The 22,772-nt window shown below is 43.6% G+C and overlaps 1 long non-coding RNA gene across 1 annotated transcript in view; it reads right to left on the bottom strand.

Annotated features, from left to right (window-relative positions):
- LOC306936155 overlaps nucleotides 1–5,704 on the bottom strand; it is a 62,826-nt gene extending 57,122 nt beyond the window's left edge. Inside the window, exon 1 of the long non-coding RNA XR_013791472.1 lies at nucleotides 5,576–5,704. This is a non-coding gene — a long non-coding RNA (uncharacterized lncRNA). The remainder of the gene's footprint in view (nucleotides 1–5,575) is intronic.
- Nucleotides 5,705–22,772: the final 17,068 nt, after the last annotated feature.

Consider the following 22,772-nt stretch of genomic DNA (forward strand, 5'->3'; position numbering starts at 1 on the left):
GTGTCCCCCCCCCCCCCCCCCCCCCCCCACACACAAAATGACCGGAAACTACTTATTAAAGAGCAGAACTACCACCACGGGACTCGGGCAATCAATTAATACAGTTGCAACCACTATATTAATGGCAAGAATTTTATACAGCTTAAGTTAAAAAACATTATGGCATATCCCACAATGTTTGTAACCCATTTTTTTTTTTGGGAGTACCGAGTACCCTGGAAGTAGGAGGAGCAGAAATCAAGTCTGAAATGTACTGAGGCACAAGGCCGTTTTGGGCTTCATAAACAAAAAGTAAAAGGTTGCCGTTTTTTTACACAGTGACCTTTGTAGGGGTTTTTATGATTCAAACCTTAATGGTGGAAACCGCTACATAAATAAATGGCGCCCTATGTGGGGGCATGATAAGGTCATGTATTAATATCACGCTATACAAAGAAAAAGATGGTGCTACCTAATTTGTGGTGGCGCTACCAACTGAAAAGCTTGGCGGCACCAGTGCTACCTGTGGAAAAAGTTAGTCTGGAGCCCTGTTCTTTTTGGTTCTAAGTCCATGAGCCAGAGTTCCAAAATTGGAACGTTAATTATGAATTGAGTGGGCAAAACTATACCTATATTAAGTAGATCTGCAATTTTCACCAAATGTTCACGCCAGAATAGGGTGCTAAGTGTTCATGTGGTCAACAAGCCATGGGAGTCTTACAGATAGATAGGGAGGGAGTGCAAAAGACCATTCAGAGGAAAAGAGAGGGAGAAAAAGTAAATCAGCGGAGAAGAGTGAAGAGGAGGCAGACGGGGGGATGACAAGTGAGAGAGAGAGAGAGAGAGAGAGAGAGAGAGAGAGAGAGAATGCAAATGAGAAGCTGCCAAGCAAAAGAGAGCAATGGGAAAACATTGACTATGGAACTTGAGGGAGGAAACTGAGGAGCAGAACAAAGCTGACAACTAAAGAAATGGTGTGTGTGTGTGTGTGTGTGTGTGTGTGTGTGTGTGTGTGTGTGTGTGTGTGTGTGTGTGTGTGTGTGTGTGTGTGTGTGTGTGTGTGTGTGTGTGTGTGTGTGTGCGTGTGTGCTGGGATTTCGCATGGGGACACACAGGCACACATCACACAGCCTATAGGCCTGTCTTTTACTGCTACAATGGGCTGCACTGTTCCTTGCGCGTCCTATGAACAGCAGTGCCAGAGGCTGCAGACATCACAGCGCAATCTGTTCGGAGAAGGAAGAAAATACCCGGGCCACACAAAATAAAATAAAGATAATAAGAGGTAGCAAGAGAGACAGAAAGATAGAGAGAGAGAGGAGAGAAGAGATTCCCTGGAGAGACAGTCCATTGTGCCTCTTTGTCACACACCAAGACCGGAGAAAAGAGGCGTTTGGTAAGTGAGGGGCCGGCCAGGCGGTTCTTCTCCCCAAGCAGCTAGATTCTGGAGTCTCTCTCAACCTCAGCCTGCAGCCACCAGAGACAGCAGGGGTCACCCACATCCACCCTGAAGCAGGCTAAGACATGCAGCGTCTCAGACATGTACCAGCTCAAGACTCACAGTGGGCATCATTAGGAGCTGCACAGACACAGCCAAATGCAATTTCAGACATATGTAGTGTCAGACACAAAAAACAACTCACTTAACACACTATAGAATATAGATGTGATCTTGAATCACATACACAATCTCAATTACGCACACAAACTGAGACACGTGCAGGATGCACAACATCACCCCACGTACACAAACACAAAATTGGACTCGCACAAAAAAAATATGTTCACTTACTGCAACGCACACAAATCTGGATCATTAGCGGAGGAGTCTACACACACAAAATAAATTCAGTAGAAATGTGGCCACCACAGTACACAGTCCCTGTACACACAAAACATCCTGCCCCCGCTCCCTTAACACAATCGCCACACGGCGATGTCAGCCTCATCCTCATGAATATTCATACGCCTCATTAACACTCAAGTGGGGAAAACCACATATTGCATGAGGGCCTACTACTGAGAGAGGAGACGGGGAGCTCCGGGTTGGAGAGGAGAGTTTTATTTATTTATTGAAAGTTGTATTCATTCTCAAAAGAAACATTGAGGTTGTCAAGATTACAAACTTTAACTACTAAAACATATAGAAAACCCCTATAAAATACATACGACAAATTATTAAATTGCTAGTATTGATTTTTAGTGGAGTTGTGAAAGGGATATAAGAGACGGTGACTGTCTATCTCAGGGTAAACTGACACTGCAAGCTTTATTGTGTAGTAGACACACCAAAGGAAGTCATAGAGTGAGCAAGGGGTGCAAGTGTAGTTTTGTATCGCCAACACACTTTGTCGAATCTCAGGAGCAAGGGGTGACGTTGTTCTGGATTGTTCCAAAGAGCCAAAATCCTCCCCTTGCCTTCGTTACAGAGCCAGACTGGGGCAGTGTGAAAGCAGTGTGTCAGCACGTAGGCCGGCACAGGGGAGAGCAGCCTGGGAATTTCAGCCTCCAAATCCTGCAGCAACAATACGGCTTTCAAACGGCTGCAATTTCTCTGTAAATGTCTGGTTAAAAGCTGTGTGAGTGAGGGTATCCACCTCAGCACAAACTACAGCCATCCAGACTGGCATCCAAATGTTTTATAGGGCCTATATCAGAGCTTACGTTAGGCCGGTAATAGACGTTTTTGGTCGTTTGAAAAGAAATAATTGAAAATATAATTAATTCTCTCAGTCTCCGGTCACCGTATCAGATACATGATAAACAAATACTGAAACCAGATCCCTGTAACACCCAGCGTTGCAATATTACATAATATATTAATTCATTCATTCATTTAAAAAAATATATGTTCTTTTTTCACCTAAACGTCATCATTGATGTTCATTGCAATTGGTCATGATATTTGCATATAAATACCCCCCACATTTTGAACAATTTTTAACCTTTGACCTTTAACCCTGATAAAAGTAAGTAAAATAACTGTAATATATGTTTTTTGTGGTCATTAGAATGTCTAGAACATGTTTTATTTATTATTGTGAAAGATATCCCCCAAATGTAAATTATTAATTTATTATTATTATTTTAATAATTATTATAAATGTGCATAATTTACATAATTGTATGCATGTACTGTATATACTACATAGGCCTATGTAAACTCTTAACACAAACAATCTTTGCCAAGAACGCAGTCTCATTTTTAGCCCGTTTTGTGGTTTTGAGTGGTGCAGCCACTCCAATGCACAGCAATGTGTGTCCCTGGCTAGGTCTGTCCGTCTGAGCACGGAAATAGCACTTGTTCACCACCAAGAGTCACTGTTGCACAGCCTAAACACACACACACACACACACACACACACACACACACACACACACACACACACACACACACACACACACACACACACACACCAGGGAGGAGGGCTTGTACAGTACAGTACAGTACAGTACAGTACAGTACAGTACAGTACAGTACAGTACAGTACAGTACAGTACAGTACAGTACAGTACAGTACAGTACAGACCGGTCTGATTTTTTTTATTTTTACAGATTCAGAAAATAATCTGGCGACTTCCCCTTAGGTAGAGACCCCATGTACTAGAGGGTAGCCAGGGTCAAACAATATTTACCCAGTCCGAAACGGACCCGAGGACAATTGGACCCGATCCGAACAGACCTGAGACAACCAACTTCCCGGTGGTTTTCGTTTCACCTCACATAAACCTCCATGGTGTTCAGCAGGCAGTGCTGCTGCACTGCTGCACTGCTCTCCATGGTGTTCAGCAGGCAGTGCTGCTGCACTGCTGCACTGCTCTCCATGGTGTTCAGCAGGCAGTGCTGCTGCACTGCTCTCCATGGTGTTCAGCAGGCAGTGCTGCTGCACTGCTGCACTGCTCTCCATGGTGTTCAGCAGGCAGTGCTGCTGCACTGCTGCACTGCTCTCCATGGTGTTCAGCAGGCAGTGCTGCTCACTGCTGCACTGCTCTCCATGGTGTTCAGCAGGCAGTGCTGCTGCACTGCTGCACTGCTCTCCATGGTGTTCAGCAGGCAGTGCTGCTGCACTGCTCTCCATGGTGTTCAGCAGGCAGTGCTGCTGCACTGCTCTCCAGATTGGCTTCTTTCAATCTACTGTTACGTTAAACGTGGCTCATTCAAAATGCGAGAACAGATTATATGGATTTTAGAACGTCATTATATAAGTAACGCATATGTTTAACCTTAATGGTCCATCCATTTCAGATGCTCCGACCCGTTGCAATTGTAATGGCAATTGTCCTACCACAAATCAACAGCAATGCACACGCATTTGGAAAAAAAGATGGATACAAGGAATGCATGGTCCCAACATGTAAAATGTAACCACTTGGAACTGAATTAAAGTACAAGATCACCACAAAAGCTTATTCAACTTTCCCAAAGCTGCCTCTAACCATAGACGCATGGACGCACACACTCGGGACATAATTATGTCACCATGCCTGTGTGAGTAGCCTCCATTGTGATTTATTACTGGCCAGACTAATCAATCAAAGTTACGAAGGATTATAATGAAGGGCCCATTTTTGTGCAAACCCTTTGATTGCTTGTGTATTCTATTAAACCGATGATGCAATATTTTTATTGAGGAATAATTCCATACCGCAGCCACGGACACAAAATGTAGCTAATTTATTCCCTTATAAGCTGAAGCTCATCAAATCATTTTCAGTCCCAAATTTTAGTGCTGTAACTGTTCATTCAGTAATCATTGGCTACATTTATGCACCTGCTTGTCGTTCATGGACTAGAAATGATGATGGCCATTATTTTCATCAGATGTCCGTTAAACCATAATCATGCCGGACCAGCAGTTAAAAATTCTAGCGTAGCTTCTGATATAGTACCACACACACACACACACACACGCGCGTGCACGCGTGCATGCACGCACGCACGCACGCACGCACGCACACACGCATGCACGCACACACAGCATTCAAAACCATGACATCTCATACAGACTTAAGACACAGATCCAGTCCCAGTCAGACACGTAATTCTCTGAGCCTCCAGCCAACAGACACACACATGGACAGACACAGACACAGACACAGAGAGAGAGAGGATCATTTTCTCTTCATGTTGTAATGCTAGTGAATCTTAAGAAGGACTAGTAAGGAGAGGCGGGACAACGGAACTAGGGTTGGGAGCCTTTAGGATTTTAACGCTTCCGGTTCTGCAATGATCCCCTCTTAACGGTCCGATTCCTTAACGGTTCCCTTTAATGATTCCTATAGCGGGTTCCAAATGGACCCTTACAGGATTGTAACTCTGAGAGTGTACAAATGGAACCAAATGGACCCGTAAGCCATTTGTAATCTCTGGTAGAGTAATTATATAGCAGACATCAAGTCCACATACCAGCTCTGTTAGTGTGATTAAAAAAAACGGTTCCAGAAACGGTTCCAAATACGATGGAGGAACCAATTCTGGTTCTTCGATCTCAGAATCGGATCTGAAAAATAACCAGTTCTGGGTCCCAACCCTAGATGGAACCTCTCATTATGTAGCTGAGTCCTCAGTGAGTCTGTGGAATGTCAAACAGCATACCTCTCTCTGGGACTTTGGAGATACAAACGGTAGGTTTCGTTGGCACGAGGAGAATGGGACCACGAACGTCAGCACCCTGAAGAACTTTGCCCCGAGTCCAGGTCTTTAACGGCTGGTCGAGCGGCTCAGACACCAATACCAAACTGTAATTGGACAAAAGCAACGGTAAATCAATAAAGCTATACCTGAGCGGAGTTTCATATTCTACTCTCTTTGCCTGGTTTCGTGACCAAAACAAATTCAAAGACAGAATGGTATGAGCTATCGATTTCATGACTCTCTCAGTGCACTGGTCAGTCGACATTGCATGCCTCTCGTTCTGAGGAGGCAAGGTCCCTTTAATTGAATGGTTATACTTACAGCAGAAGAAGATTAAAAGGTTTTCTTTATTAATAAAAGAAAAATGTTTTTACACACAAATACACCAGAAATATAGAAATGCAGCCGCTACATATTTAAATAAAATGTGGAGAGAACTGGTGAATTGATTAACTGCAATGTAGTGAAGCCCCGGAGCAATTAGGGATTTTTCGTGTTTTGCTCACGGGCACCTATGCAGTGCCCAGGAGGTGAACTGGCACATCTCCAGCTACCAGTCCACACTCCATACTGTGTGGTGTGTGCAGGACTTGAGCCAGGCACCCTACGCTTCTCGAATCAAGTCCCTACAGACAGAGCTCAAACTATATAAATGAAATGGACCTGTAACGCAACTCAAGAACAGCTCAGCAGTCAGCAGTGTTATTTGAGGTTGTGTGAAATCTAAGTGACCTCACTTAAAAACTAAAGGCGCTGGCAGTTATAAAAGGTTATTGGCTGAAAAGAACAAACCGCAGAGTTAAATTAACACAGGATTTTGCCGTCTAGACAGCGCAACTGTTGCCCTGAAATCGTGTTTATGGACTGAGATGGACAGGGTGAAAACATGGGAGATTTTATGCCATTTAAAACTGAATGGCTTCGCATTCGCAGAGGAAGAAAATGGGACTTTGAATTGCAACCCACTGTTGCACCTGAACACAGTCTACATGCAGCAGAGAAATTATGAACCAAAAAAGTATTCTCAAAACTTTGAGGCTTTCTTCAGCTGAATCTCTTCTCCTCCCTCCCTCAGTCTCGGCTCCAAAACAAATGAGCTAGCTTGATCCATTTTTTAAGGCTTTCTTTTCCCTCTCACTACCGAAAGCACAGTTTTTTTATTCTTGGCACTCTTATTGGCACTATTATAGTTGACTTTGATTATCAATACATATTCGGAACAGGTCACCACTGTCCAGACTTAAATGCCAGAAATGTTCTTCACGCCTGTGACTGTGACACTTCTAACTTGCTGTGTTGGTAATTCATTCACATTCAGGCAGTTTCCCCAGGTCAGGAGTTGGGCTGCAAAGCCTGAGAGAGAACAGGGACATGACCGGTTGAACCACAGGTCCAGTGGTCCACACCCTACCCCACGCTTAGCATGCATGATTTAAATACATCTAAAAGGCAGATGGTGAGAGAGAACTGGCTTGTGTCTGACTCCAAGATGGAAGCAGTGGTGGAGGAGGGGAGGGGGGGGAAGTGGAGGAGAGCATAAAGGAAGTTGGGTATTAGAGTGAGGAATGGCCTGGCTTTCCTTTAAGATTACTTTTCCTCTTAAAACATCCACTTCATCTGTGTCACTCCCGCTCCCAACTTGTTATTGGAAAATAGCTCTGTACGGGAGTGGTGGAAAGCCATTCGATACCGGCACTGTCTGCATCAGTCACACACTGACACACACACACACACACACACACACACACACACACACACACACACACACACACACACACACCAGAAAATACATCTCATCCTCCACATCACAAACAGCCAATAGCACTGGCAGGCATTTGCGACCCCAATCCATATTTCAATTTCCCTCCTCTCATGCAAACTAATTCAATACCTGTTGCCTTCCCTCACAAGCCATCAGTAAAGTGAGAAATTAGCTTCTGCTCAAGCCGTATCTTTAAAGTCCCAATCCAAGATTTTTTGTAGTAGGCCGCCCGGCCTACGCCTCATCCCTTACCAAGTAGGACGGAGTACAACTTTTGTTGGGGTTCAAAAATCGCCCCCCCCTAGTGGCGCTATAACAGGCCGATATGAAAGGTTTGGGGCAGTGGTTCTGCTCTGGCCTCCAGGTAGCGTGTGTGTGCGTGCGTGCGTGCGAAGTTTCGCGTCAATCTGGCCAACAGTGCTGGAGATGATCTATCTGTACACAGACGGACAGACACACAGACGGACAGACACACAGACGGACTTCGGACGGGGGCCAAATCAGAGTCTCGGCCGTGCCTTTGGCCTGGTGGACACAATAATTGGCATCCCTACATCAGACTCAATGTCTGTTATACATCCATGTGATACTCATCTACTACTTTTGCTCCAGCAGTTCAAATTAAAAGTGTCTAGATGCACACCTACAGTACCCACTCTGCCACACAGACAATTACAAAGGAGAAAGATCCAGTTTGTATACAGTAAGACAGGCCACGAGAAATGATCAATACTATCTATTCCAAGTTTCCAACATAGGAATACGAGCAGGGAGAGGTAGGCAGGTAATAGCGACAAATTTAGGGGCTTAAAACGGCGACAGCTTTACGATGCCTGAGTGGCCTCTATGACTCCATTCCTGTCAGATTCTATTAGCTTGGCCTCTACCCTGTATTTTGATTGGCTGTTAGCCTATTCCCAGCAGTAACAGAAGCACCTCCCGTAAATAAGCCAAATGGCTCTGTCCTACAGTGTATGAAGAGGGAGTCTGTTGGGTGGATTGCCGGCTGTGTATATAGCGAACATCTCATTGAGTGGTTGAGTGGTTTAACATGCCACTGCAAGCTGAATGAACAGCCGACTAGAGGGCAAACCACAATGCATATTAGCATCTTAAAATGAACCCTCTTAAGGACAATATGGTAAAGCCGGCACTTCAATCTGACAAGTAGTCTCACTCTGGTTCCATTGCACACACAGACCTACAGTATAAAAGAAAACACGAGCAGCATTGTCTGTATCTGCCAGCTGCCAGCTGGAAATCTCAGGACTGGCCACCTGTCTAATGATAGTTTCCATCAATGTGCACAGCTCAGCATTCAGCAATATAACCTCATCTGTCTTGCCCCCCTGCAAAATAATCTTGTTAACATGAACATAATGTGTAATTTTGGACTGAAGCCCTGCAGTGCAACTTGTTCTAATTGGACAACGGGGGATGCAAGTAGGAAATATTTAATTTATACCCAGTTTTCCATAAAGATGTATTGGTAAAAAGGTGGTGCCATTCTTAAGGGCCTTTCAAACGTGAAGCGATATAACGTGCCTATAGTTCATTTCCAATGAGACCTGCGTTTTTGCACGGAGCAGTCGGTCCTGTGAATTTGTTGCGCGCGTGCTCGTTACGTGCACACGCCCGCGACTCACCAGACCTAGATTCTGTTTAGCTTTTTTTTTACGCTTGCGTTGTTGCGCCCCTCTTGAGAAGACCTGGAGGAGACCTGTCGTTGATCCAGGCACCAACGCCTGCGTTCCTCGCTTCCCGTTTGAAAGGCCCTTTATGCTAATAACAAGTGGGTTACCTTGTCTAAGTTGCAAATAATTCCTAGTTTGAACATGCAGCAAAAGGTGGTGGTGCGGTAAACTCCAGGGCGTTGTTGTTTACCTCACCAGGGCAAGTCAGAGAATGTCAAATAAGTTGTCAGTCAGAGAAAGTAAGAAACTGACTTCCACATGGGTTTAAAATACTTTTCGGTTAACTTTCTAAACTTGCTGGAAGTCATTGAGTTGTTCTAGTCCTACAGTATGTGTCAGACTCCAGCCATCAGTCACCTGAAAGCTGAAACACACTATTTAAAGAATGTGCCAATACTATTTCCACAAGAGGACACAGGCACCCACACACTGTGTACACACACACACACACACACACACACACACACACACACACACACACACACACACACACACACACACACACACACACACACACACACACACACACACACACACACACACAGTATACAGGATACATGCAGAAGCTACAATGGAATATTATACACAAAGGAAGTTCCAACTTGGTGCAGTAGCCTAGCCTGCTGTGTTCCAATTCAAACCACTTCTTATGGTCAAAATACTGTACAGTGTGTACTAGTGTAGTTAGGTGTGTGTCACTCACAAGCGCCTAGTTTACATTTATTAGAGGTGCGCCGCCGCCGATCGGTCGGCGCACCTCTATAACGGTTTATACCATTTAAGTGGTATAAAAGTCAATCAGCTATATGGTATAATATCGTTTGTATCGCCGATCGTGAGAAAAACAATTGGTGATCTCATCTGGATCGGTCCCAAAAAAACTGATCAGAGCACCTCTGCCACATGAAGAGAGGTAAAGATTTATTTTTGGGCCCGGACCACTGGTGTGGAGGTCCGGGCACTCTAGGCTGCAATGCTATTTGACAGCGTGTCGCAGCCTCGCAGGTTTGAATCCCGTTCCTGACGTCCTTTGCTGCGTGTCACTAACCATCTCTATCCCCATTTCCTGTTAGTCTACTGACAAAAGAAAATGATTGTTTTTTTGTAATCCTGATATTACATCCTATTACTCTTTAAATGCTTTTGATTCCTTTGAACGTCCTTGTATGCTGTAAGTTGAGTTGTCATTGTGTATGAAATGAAACGTGCTATGCAAATAAACTTGCACTACATTGCCCTGGTGTAGCCTGTTTTGTATTTAGCTATGTGCTGTATACCAAAAACAGAAAACAGGTAGAGGATGTGTCAGAAGAAAGATAGATGAATAATGGGTGCCCCAAGTGCACACAGAAGAAACTGCAAACCATAATGAAATCAGTCGTTTTAATCTCAAAACTATAAATGAGCATCGCGCCTGTCACAGACATGCGCAGAGCAAGTTCAGTCAGGAAACCTCAGTGCAGTGAAGTCGCTGCCGGCCGTTAATTGGGCCGCCTCAGAATCACGCTCTCATCCACATGATTCACTCAGCCAATCACACACTCACTAAATCTTCATACCGGCTACATAAACTGGAAGGTTTGCACTCTTCCTCCTGCTTGCTTGCCTGCTGCTGCTATTTCTGCTGCGCTGCTGTATACAAACCTTGCTGCTCACCCTCCTCCACCCCAGCTACCACCTGTCGTTTTGGATCTACTGTTTAGGTACGGAGGATTCAAAGTCCCTATGGCCGGGACTGATGCGCTTGATCTGAGTACCTAAAAAGCAGATCCAATTCATCGCCAAACCATAATAAACATATTGCTTATTTATATTCAATAAATATCTATTCCATTCTTGAGTTGTCGTGTGTGTGTGTGTGTGTGTGTGTGTGTGTGTGTGTGTGTGTGTGTGTGTGTGTGTGTGTGTGTGTGTGTGTGTGTGTGTGTGTGTGTGTGTGTGTGTGTGTGTGTGTGTGTGTGTGAACACGATGTATAAGACCCTATTCTGCAATGCAGCAGCTATAGCAACAACTGTCGAGTTCCAGTTTTTGCCAAAGTGCAACATGCAGCGTTGTCCACTCCACTCTGTGCATGGAAATGCAATCTTGGGGAAATACTAAGGGAGATGCATCAGCTTGTTTATTAATAGTGGGTTAATTCATTATGTAGCATGTCCCTCTGTACTTATACTTGAGATGAATGAATGTCGTGGTTACATTCAAAGCAACGTGTAGAAACAGCAACATGAGCACAACGAGCTCACCAGCCAAGACTCAGAGCCCAACACAGCAGTGACCAGCTGGGACTACCGCTAGCCTAGCTATATACAGACTACAGTTAGCTTTGGAAAGTGTTTATCGCGTTTAGTCTAATATGAAATACAAACACACACTACGAAATGAAAACATGCAACTCATGAGTAAACCATGCACTGATTTCCATTGCTTTAAAACTCACCGTTGTTCGCCGAAAGCCTAAGGATTTTTGACAGAAGCTGTCACTCCACATCCGGGTTACGACCTCCTTGGTTACGACTGTGACGAAAGGAGACACGCCCAATGAAAACATTGCCATGCTGTGACTGTTTTGGTTTTCGACACGAGTGTTGTGCAATGTGCATTTAGCCTTGCGGCTTTCATGTGTGCATTTGGGCAGTTTGCCAATTAAATAATTGTGGTTTATTGGTTTTCCATAGTATTCCTACTAAAATCGTTTTCGAAGTGAATTAAGCAGTTGACACCTTATTGATTATAATGATTTATTTTTCTTTCCTTATTTTTTCGTTCTTCTTCTTTCTTTTTTTTCTCCTTTTTTTCCTGAAGTGTTTGTTCAATATATCTCTCCACTCTCCAGTAACAGAGCCATAGAGTAGTCCAGTAACATTTTCAGGTAGGTAGCCTACTCTCCCCTGATTGCTGATTGGACTAAATTGGTGACACACTGTATTTTCGGTTTATGTCTAGAACTGCAGAAATAGGACACTGTTCAGCTTTTACTGAACAGTGAACACACGCTACTATAATAATGATTTCCATTATAACATAGACAGAGCTTTATTTATTTATTTTTGTTTTTACTAAAAACTTTGATTTAACCAAAAATATCACTTACACCAGTAGGGTCTGGGGACCCCCAGGGGTTCCAGGGGGTCCCCAGCAAAAATGAGTTAATGTACCATAATGATGTGTTTAACCGCTTTAACCTTAAGTCGCAATGTGACACATTGTGCTTGTAGATTGAATATTTTATAAAAGTCAAATCATTTTGACAATTGTTCACACACAAAGCTTCTCTATGGGGTCTCTACAAAACCTTTTAAGATGGGTGTCCGCAGCCAAATACTTTTTTTCTGCCTTTATTGCGACCGAGACAGCACTCGCCCAGCAGTCTGCCGTCACCCAGGCGGATGCGTGCACGCGCTGATCTGCCCCAGCAGCGCAACCTCGACATCATCAGGGATCTCCATATATGAGCATGTAGTCGCGATGTAGACGACATCGCCAGGGGCCCTTCCCCATATATGGGAATATCAATATATGGCCATATCACACCTCCATATATGGTCACACCTCATAACATCACGCCTCCATATTATGGTCACGCCTCGTGACATCACGTGACATCATGGAGACCCTTAGATCTTGTGCATTTTTTGGTCAAAGCCATTGAACGCATCTAACCATACATGGAGAAGACTGGATCATCACCTAGATCTGATGGGGCCGGCCAGCAACTCTACATCTGATCTCAAACCTCAAACCCTTATATCTCCATACATGGAGATATAACATTCCATATGTGACATTCCATATGTTGATCATCTGACCTCATCAAACCCTGTACACTCAAGACACGCTCCATTTATGGCCAGTACAGAATTCATTCCATATGTTAATCTGACCCCCCTATGCCAAAGCGCCAGTGCTCGCCCAGCAGTCTGCCCTCAAGCAGGCGGAGGCGGATATGACCTCGCCCTTTAGGGTCGCTTCTTGCCCTCAGGGCGTCGGAGTGACACACAGCAAAGGTCGTCGGGATTGTGAGTGGAACACGCGACAGGCTGTCAGGCGGCATTAGCAGCCTAGGTGCCCTAGCCGTCTGGGCCCTGCTGCCAAATACCTGTGTCTGACATGAATTTATTTTTGAACTGACCTACAACACCTTTAATTTAATGGGTGTTGAATAAAATAATGTAATGTGGGCCAGGGCCTATGCAAACTTTTGGTTTATTAGTGCAGGCAGTGTTGTTACAATTACCCTATGTGGGCCGGGCTATTGGGTATCTTGGAAATTTCACAATATTATAAGAAGGTTGAAACGTGATGATGGATTTCTCTTTTGAAATGTTGAAGAAACAAGGGACCTACTTTGACTTTGCTGTGTGTGAAGTTCTTCCAATACCTTAAACAACAGATGAAAACAGATCTGGCAAATGTAAAAAGGGAAGCGAGACGGCACCTGGATTATTTTCTTTGTTTGATCTCTTGATGAAAACAACAGCTACAGTGACTGTATTTATGTGGTCCGTTTGTTTGCACCTGGGAACTGCGGGAACCATATTCCCACAGTGCAGGACTGTATAGATTTGTTTTGACATTTTGGTACAGAAAGAATTTGCAGTAAGCCAAACTATTCTACTTCTTCTTACTTTTTAATGAACAGCCATACATATTCATAATGTAGCATTTTCCCAGCCAATGGAATGCTTCAGTAGATGAAATTACTCTCTCAATCCCAGTTTATGCCACAGGTCTGTCATTGGGTTCAGCGGTGGCTCAGCTCTGGAGTTTAATGCAATTATACATAAATAAGCACGTGCTGGTTGAGAAGAAGTCAGGGCCCTTTGGGGGGCATGCCGAGAGAAAATAGAGGAAGTTTTAATTAAAGCTGCAAAACTGCACTCCCACACGTGGAGTAATATAAGCAAACCAATACATGAGGGGAGACATTTGCGTGAGCATAGTGTGCATGCTAGGGCAGGTGTGCAGTGTGTGTTAATGTTGTATCTCTCCTGCATGCAGTAGATGCTGACATGTGCTTTGAAGTGTGCCTAGCCCTATAGTGACCATTCAAAAGAATGTCAATCACCAAATAATCATTTATGATCGATTTGTTACATTATTTTGTTTTATTATTGTGTATAACTTAAAATTGATGCTCTCATCCTGCATGATTAATCCATGTTGTTTATTTTATCAATTTTATATCCGTATTGTTTTCATTTTAATTGTCTCGAATATCAAAATGTGATATTATATAGTTTTGCAAAGCACTTTATGACATTGTTTTGAAAAGGGCTACAAATTATAATATGATGATGATGATGATGATGATGATGATTATTATTATTATTATTATTACCCTTATTAATATTAATATTAATTTATTTTGTGTGTCCTCACACACCTTTTTTTCTAAAGATTCGTTTTTGGCTTTTCTGCCTTTATTGATAGCATCAAGTGAAGATAGACAGGAAAGAGGGAGAGAGACCGGGAGAGACACGCAGCAAACGTCATCATGAACGGGACTCGAACATGCGACACGCTGTCAGGTCAAAGCCTATTAGGCTATAGGCTTTGTGGCATGCGCCTGGACCACTTGGCCAGTGGGCACCCCACACATTTTAAAGTGACTGACAACACATTGTTCTGGTGTTGTGTGTGTAGCCATTATTGTTTGTAACATTATTTTCTGCGAAATGTTTGAACTGACGGTCTCCTCGTAATTACCTAGGTTGTGGGCAAACACACAAGCCAGTCAAAGGTTGATGAGGGAGTATTGAATTTGCACTTCAATTGGAGTATAAAGTGTAGATTATATGCAGGGGAGCCACTGCTCTCACTCAATTACTCCAGCATACTGGGTGGAGGAACATCAGGGGTGGCTGTGTGTGGAGGGTTAGGGTAAAGATGGTGAAAGTATAGTGGGGAAGAAAACTTAAGAAATGTTGAATGGGTGGGGAAGGAATTAAGGAGACAATGATTATACCGTGGAGGGTGTTTAGTGCAGTAAGTTTCTGGATGCTAGACAGAAAAGATGGTGAGCCAATTATTAAATCAGGACAAGGTCAGGGATAGAAGAATGGGTTTCTGTACAATAATGAAAGGCAAAGAAAATATAGACTGAAGGTGTCTCAGTTCTTTCAACTTGGAGGTCTCAGACTCCACATGGAAAGCTGGATTTAATGACCTTCCAAGAGTCTTCCACCAGCCAGCCACCAGCATAGTGCTTTGTACATTTCAAGTGCTTCTCATTTACGTTTTTGTGTTGTATAATAATAATACTCCTTCAAGTTAAAGAGGGTATACAGAGCAATCAGTTGAAAAAAGAGCCAGAAAATAAATCAGCAATGTGTCTTTGTCCCCGAGTAAATTCTCAAATGGATTATTGAGCCAATGAGTTAAAATCAGTGGCCATTTAGCGTGGATTTGTCTGCTAGGCAGTGATAAACTGCAATTTGCCTTTCTTCAGCTTAGCTCATCGATTCTAAAAAGGAGATGCTTGAAGGACATTTTGGCATAAACAGGGCAATGGCAGAGAACAGAAGGGAAATAATTTGATTGCTTGGCTGTACTTGTAAGACAATGTGAGATAATGTGAATATGAATAATTAATTGTTACAGACCCTTAAGACGGATTGTTGATGCTTAATTACTGATTCTGATGTTTGAACAAGGCACACACTATAGAGTAAAATATCTCAGAAGGGAAAACATGAGTGGCAACTCAGACACCAAAGAGAAAAAATGTGAACTTGAGGCAAATTTGAAAGCAATTATTTAGCAGTGTTTTAAGATACACAATGAGGTTGGAAAATAATAGAACAGTGTTTTAAGCCGCATACAGTACCATATGAATGTCCCATGTTCATTGAATTTGTATAGATAGATATAGAATCGAACCTAATAGCTGACAATAAAATGTAGACCTTTTATATCTAGACCTATTTCTTTATCTATAAGTCTACCACTTATAGTAGCCTACTCTCTCAGATAATCAACAACTCTCTCTCTCTCTCTCTCTCTCTCTCTCTCTCTCTCTCTCTCTCTCTCTCTCTCTCTCTCTGCCCCCCCCCCCCCCCCCTTTCATTGCTACTGTCAACATAGGCTGTGTAGACTTCCCACAGGCCCTAAAGGAATCTCTCACACTGCACTCACATAATCACTTCAGACCCGGCTGTTTAGGCCGACATCTCCACAGGGAATCACCAGCCGCTCGCTGCAGGCCAAATCAGACTGCTGAGTGGAGAAAGACGAAGAAAAAAAAATCAACCGCGAGAGAGAAACAAAGAACTACAAGTCAGATGGAGGACTGTAGCTAGTCTGGGAACATCATAGACTCGTCTATTGTCATACACAGTAATGGGGTGATTTGGTGAACTCCTGTAGGAAAATTATAGATACATTATAGAGGCAGAGGCTCACAGAGAGCACACACGGTACACTTAGCAGTATGTTTGTGTGTGGCCTTCCCTATTCTAGTGCGAATTACAGCAGAAAAGCCCACAACATCATTTCTACAGATCGAAATCCAGAATTCATCCAGTTATATCAGAAGACCAGGGCTGTAATGACATGTTTAATGACTCCTTACGCTGGCAAATGGACTTTTTCCAGAGCTTCTGGAAAGGAACCCTTTTGTGTCCAATTAGATGCATCCTTTGGAAGACAGCCCCCCCTATTCTAAATGGAGATCATTTCCAAAAGAAGGAGAACGATGAGGTGTTTATGCTGGGTAGCTCCCTAATGTCAGGCTTGAACAAGCTTGAAATGCATATTCAATTCAGTCACATAGCCTACAACTATCATTCGGGGGGGGGGGGGGGGGGGGGGGACAATTTGAAACATAAGCAGAGACTGGAGTTGATAGCATAAAAATAATCAACATTTAGATTCAGAATCTGTGTGTGTGTGTGTGTGTGTGTGTGTGTGTGCGTGCGTGCGTGCGTGCGTGCGTGCGTGCGTGCGTGCGTGCGTGCGTGCGTGCGTGCGTGCGTGTGGTTTTACATTTTTTACCTTACTTAAAATATTATAAAAATATTAACTTGTAGACTGACTCACTTCATGTACTGTACCATTTTGCACTTACCCATAAGGACCACCTGCTACCAGCCAGAACAGTATTTCCTAAATCAAGGCTGCCCATAGAGTAATGGGTTGAGAGCCCCCCCCCCCCGGCCTGCTCCGTCAAAGCAATGTGCTTCCTGAATACTGTATTAATAGCGCCCACTGCTCTATAACATGCAGTAAATGTAGAGGACGAATTCCATGTATGTGCAAATGTAAAGACAGGACCGAAAATACCACAAAGTATAACTAAATAATATTTTATTTAGTATTACTTTAGTTCAATTGTATAATTTGCAACAACAAACCTCTCAGTTGAGCATGGGTTAGATGTGTTTCTATATCAGTGACAAGTAAAGTGATTTGTGATGTGTTGTCCCTAATTGATAGCTGTTAGTGTTAATAGCACTTACGTGTTAGCACTGCAGTGTAATTTTAATGTCATAATCAAATTATGAATATCTTAATTACAACTGCTAACATAAAGTGTAACATAAATAGCAGGATACATAAGGCTACAGTTAGTTAGTTACTTTGTTAGATTAGTTACTTAGATAGATTTGAAGATTCCTTCGATGGAGCTGATAATTGTCATATAAAACTGGAAACTATAGATTCCTTTCCAAGTAGTATAGTGCTTTGTGTAATAGTGGTAGTGGAGTGGATTTACAGTTGTTAAAACATCTTGAGTCTCAATATAAATTCTTCACAATGTGCTTTGTTGTGCCTCTCACATCTTAACACCATAAAGTAATGTCCAGTCCATAAGTCCAAAAAGAACAAGTTGAAACTAGAAAAAGTGCCCTTCCGGGCACAGGTCTCCACCAGGAGGATAGGAGTGTGTGTGATGTTTGGCAAAATGTTTAGGAGGATGTTATTTTTAATTTGTTTAGGAGGATGTTATTTTTAATTTGTTTTTGCAACAATTTTCTTCATTTTGTTGAGGAAATGCAGAGCCAGATCACTCATAGCATCTCTGAGGATAGAATTCTGGATGAGCAGGACATGTGCAGCATTTTGTACAAAACGGGCCACTCCTGAAAAGCCAATCAGTGTACAATATGAGAAATCCAACAGACTTGTCTTGATCACATGACTACAGAGATCATGTGTACCGATTGCCATTTCTTCATACGCCTTTGATGGCAATTGGATGATTTGAGGCATTTTGTTCCAAAAATGTGTTTTGCAAAAATCAACCTGTTGGTGGCGCTATAACAGGCCAATGTGAAAAGGGTGGGATATATTCCTCAGCCTAGTAAGAACATGTGTGAAAGATTTCATGTAAATTGCACGCTGCGTTCATGATTTGAGACTTTTGTTCAAAACGGGGCAATCTTGCAAACTGTGAAAGCCAATTATAGCCAATTAGGATGGAATATGAAATATTGGACAGATCCAACTTGAGCACATGACCATAGAGATACTGTGTAACGATTTGTGAGATTTTTGGACAGAATCTGGAGGAGTAATATCAAAAAATGTGTTTTACAAAAGTCGGCCTCCTGGTGGCGCTATAAAAGGTGGTCAAAGGTTTGTCCTTGGCCTCTAGGGAGTGTGCATGCAACGTTTCACGCAGATCGGTGCAGTTTTAGGTAAAAAATGTGAAAAGCTGCCTCATGGTGGCGCTATAACAGGCCGTTCTGGAAAATGTGGGGCAGAGGTTCATCGTTGGCATCCAGGGAGTGTGTGTGCAAAGTTTGGCATCGACCGGGTTAACGGTGCCGGAGATTAGCTGGTAACAGACGGACGGAAGGACGGACGGACACACACACACGGACGGAGTGCAAAACATACTCTCTCCCCATGCCTTCGGCCTGGTGGAGACAATTAAGATCAAAACAGACACAACAACATGTAAAACAGCATCCAAATCCATATGTGTATTCAATCACTTTAAATCTGTTCCTGTTTTTGGCATTAAAGGTGGAAAAGACGTTCAAAAATGTGTAAAGATTTTGGTTAACTATAGTTCATGCCTGCTATGGTGACTTCAAAGAAACACATTTAAAGTTTCAGTGCGGTACTACTACATAATGACATGACCTTAATTGAAGTGACAATTCATTACAAATTTGGAATTATAGGCCTAGGTGTCTATGTCAAGTAAGTTACATTAACTACACTTTTATTAGGTTTTTCGAAATTTGTGACATTGTTCTCTATTCAATTTAGTCTACATTTGTGCTTCATTTGAGAGTGTGTTGTGAAAGTAATGCAAACATTATATAACACTACTTGACACAGTATAAGTCACAAGTTATGTAGTGTATTACTTAATATACCAGTAATATAATGATAGCTGTAATGTACACTTGCTGGTTCGTTTTGAAACAAACCTGAGCAGTGAGTCACGGTGCATTTACCCAACACAAGCCTTATCTGTATTTGTGACACAGACAGGTCATAATGACCTCCTGCTGCCAGCCAGAACATTATTCTCTCCTCAATTCCTAAATCAGACTGCCTCTGGTCATTAGCACCCCAATGTTTTAAAAACACAGAAAAACAACTACTGCTGTGGCTATTAAAGATGGCATCGACTTTGTAATTAAGTCTCATTAAGGGCCTATCAATGTGAGGGAGGTAATGTAAGGCAGCGTAAACCCAATCCTATCCCATTTCTGTGTTCTGTGAAGCTTTAACAGATCTGTTCTCATTTCACAGCATTAGAGAGGGTCTGAAGCTGAAACTCTTCAGGTTGTGGCTGCCTGCATGGGTCCTATAATTCCTCATCATGTTCCATAATCCAATCCCATCATTTGATATTGCCTTTCCTTTTGAACATCAACTATCAGTCATTCATTATAATTGGTTTAACAATATGCCACTAGTGGTAGATTTTGTTCTATTGTTTCTTTTTTAAATGATGTGTGTCTGTATGGGAATGGGTTCCCAGCAGGGCCGTGCAGAGAGCACTGAGGGGGCAGGTGCTCAAACCCAAGAAAAGGGCACATATGTGCACGCACGATTTTTGGGGGTGGTCTTTTTGTGAGGTCCGTCCCTTGTGCCATTTCACACCGGAAATGTAGTTCACTAGTACAGACCACACATTCAATCGAACATCGTTTGACATGGTTTAGCGTTTATTTAGAAGAGAAGTGGAACATGAAAAGGAATGATAGAAATGAGGTGCATGTTGATATGCGTGCATATTGATATGCGTGGGATGGCCTTGGCTGTCCGTGGGGATGAGGGGGAAGGGAGGAGGATGAGGGGTTGGGAATAGGGGAAGGAGGGGGGGAGTGAGGATGTAGGAGGTTTCCGAGGGGCTGGGTGACGGGTGAAAGGGGGGGGGGGGGGAGGGTCGAGGGGTGAGGAAGACATGGATGATTTGGCGTTACAGGAGGGGGGGAGGGGGGTGAGGGGGGGGGATGAAGGGCGAAGCCCTGATAGTGAAGACTAAGCCCCTGGGGGAGGTGAAGGATGAGAGCAAGCTCGTAGAGCGAAGCTCTTGTGGGGGGGGGAGGTGGTGGACGAAGGCCAGGTAGGATGAAGGGCGAAGCCCTGAGGGGGGATGAAGGGCGAAGCCCTGAGGGGGGAGGATGAAGGGCGTAGCCCGGGATTGAGGGGCGGCGGCCCTGAGAGATGCCCGTGTGGGCTCCGATGGGGGTATTGGACCCTGAGTATTGGCCTGGGGTCCGAAGAGAGAGGCGTCCGTCTTGGCTGACATCTGAGACGGCCCGGAGCGAGAGGCGTCCGTCTTGGCTGACGTCTGAGACGGCGCACTCCGTCATTACAGGACCCCCATCTGGAACCTGAAAATGAGGATATGGTTGCAATTAAACTGGTTAAGGTGTGGAACACTGCAAGTTGTCTCGGTGCACTCTTGTGGAGACCCGATGTTGTCCTATCCTGAGTAGGCAATTGCGACGGGGCGCAAGCAATTTCTGAAGTGGTGACAAAAAACTTCCCCTTGGCGGCGGAAGAAAAGTCAGGCTGACCAGACTCTAGGTCTGGAAAAGGGAGGGAGGGAGGGATACGAAGAACCAAGCACGAAATGGCAGGTAGACGTGCAGGTATAAATACGTGGAGAAAGGGGAGGGGTTTGGGTGGAAGGTTATCAGTTACCATGGTAGATAAGTCGAGGGGAGGTACTGGATGGGTTACCATGGTGATTGATCACAGAGTGTTGCAGGAAGTTGGCCGAGGATGGAGCTTAGGGTAGATTGAGGAGGAGCAGTGTTAGTCAACGATTTATCATTGAAGGCGTGGTCTTCCTCCTGAACTTATGTTGTACCAACTCCATTAAATGGTAGATTTATATAGCGCCTTTATCCAAGGCGCTTTACATAGATTGTGCATTACATTCACCCATGCACACACACATTCACACACTGATGGCAGAGGAAACCATGCAAAGCACCAACCTGCACATCGGCAGCAATTAGGGGTTCAGAGTCTTCTCTGGCTGTTTCCCAGATTGGTGAATGCGTGCCTGCCTGAGTGCGTGCGTACGTGCATGAATGCGTGTGTGCGTGCGCGTGTGCGTGTTTGTAGAATGAGAGATGTAATAGAGAGAAAGGAGATCAGGTCAGGTCAGAAATATATGACCTGGATAGTCCATCTGCAGGCACTGACTCGCTTGCCACAAAATGGACTTTGAATCTCACCTTTCTGATTCCCTCTACAGAGGAATTATCCAGAGAGTGATATTGGAAAACTTTGATACACCTTCCATTACATTACATTACATTACATTGGGCAGGTCAGCCAGGCCAGAAGGACAACAGGACCATCCTCTTTTGCACCATCCATACAGTTGGGTGCCACCGATATTGTCCCTTATCATTTGACCCATTTAGGCCTGACCTCAAAATTTAAAAAAATCCTTCTAAATCCTCCAGTTTTCTGAAATAAATATTTTCACGATTTTTCAAAAATAGCAGATCTACAAGCTCGTAGCGCGCCACTCGGTGGCGCGCTGTGAGCTTGTAGATCTGCTATTTTTCAATAGCTAAATTATAACAATGTTTAAAACACCAAAAGGGGTTCCCGCCCAAAATGGGTTAACTGTCCTTTTGCGCAGATCACGCAAACCTCAGCAAAAAGAAAAGGACAATATCGATGGCCTCCAACTGTAAGTGAATGGGATGTGAGTGTGCATGGTGAATGTGTTTTAATAATATCCATGGAGCAGAGTGTGCTACTGTTTCACTCCTAAACACATAACACGACTAGTGCACGGCAATCAGATGGGCTTTATCACATTCCAGGCTGGCCTCGGACAATGTGAGGACTGAGGAGGATGTTACATCAAATCTGATTCTCCAACGCACTGAGCGCAGACCTTTACTTAGATGTGAATGAAGGAACTTGACCGCCGCCTACAATGACCCTTTTATGGTCAGTGGTTGGAGGAAAGGGCTTGGGCGACCATTTTATTGCTATGACTAAGGTGTTATATAATAACAGCTGCATGCTGCCATGCTCACAGGCAAGAATTGCTATCCCCCTTTTTCCATCTCAAGACCTTCAAGGTAGGATTGTCCCCCAAATCATTACTGGTTGCACTTTCTATATTGAATCACTGGCCATACGCCTGTATAATCCATACACCTATATTGTCCCCAATTGCTGTGAATGGAACGTATCATCATATTTCATTATATTCAGACATTGTGCTACTTATGTTGACAGAAGCTGTCCAATTTATCA

The sequence above is a fragment of the Electrona antarctica genome, assembly GCF_951216825.1.
Source record: "Electrona antarctica genome assembly, chromosome: 14".
Classification (NCBI taxonomy): Eukaryota; Metazoa; Chordata; class Actinopteri; order Myctophiformes; family Myctophidae; genus Electrona; species Electrona antarctica.